Source organism: Gekko japonicus, unplaced genomic scaffold (assembly GCF_001447785.1).
Source record: "Gekko japonicus isolate JY-2015 unplaced genomic scaffold, Gekko_japonicus_V1.1 scaffold1350, whole genome shotgun sequence".
In the NCBI taxonomy this organism is placed as follows: domain Eukaryota; kingdom Metazoa; phylum Chordata; class Lepidosauria; order Squamata; family Gekkonidae; genus Gekko; species Gekko japonicus.
The window spans coordinates 248,164-248,842 of record NW_015163129.1 but is presented as its reverse complement, the minus strand read 5'-3'; positions in this window follow the sequence as shown (position 1 = coordinate 248,842).

The following is a 679-nucleotide window of genomic DNA, read 5'->3' as shown; positions in this document are numbered from 1 at the left end:
TTTAGTAATCCATATTAAATTATTTGAATATAAAATAATATTTCAAAAAAACACATGTCATCGACAATCCTGTGGTTTTAAAAAGAATTCACTCATCGTAGTCTGAGTCTCAGTCAAAGAAAGAAGACTCTGTGAGAGGAAAGATGTCATGAACACCTTCACTGAGACAATTTGATTGAACGTTTCATTCGTGTATGAAAAAGAAAACACTTTGTCCTCCTCTCTTTTCCTCACAAGTTAGGCTGAGCTGTAACTGGCCCAAGGTTACATAGCGTGCTTTGTGGCTAAGTGGGGATTTGAACTCTGGTCTCCCCAATCTTAGACCAACAATCTAACAGCTACACCACTCGCAATACGAATCTCCAAATCAACCTCAGAATCCACCATAAATACTGGCTTCTCAGATACCATAACCTAAAATTTGGTTGAAGTACGGTCCAGGATAGCAGAATTGCCTCACTTTCTATATTGGTGAACCAGCTTCATCTCCTCCACCCTCACGTAGAGATGCACAGAGTCAAAAAAAGTGGCTATTGGAGGAATTGTATAGTTCTCGATGCTTGAAAAAAGCAAAGAACATTTTGCAGGATTTGTCACACCCTGAACACTCCCTGTTTGAACTGCTGCCTTCGGGTAGAAGATATAGGAAAATTAAAACAAGGACAAACAGATTAAAAAA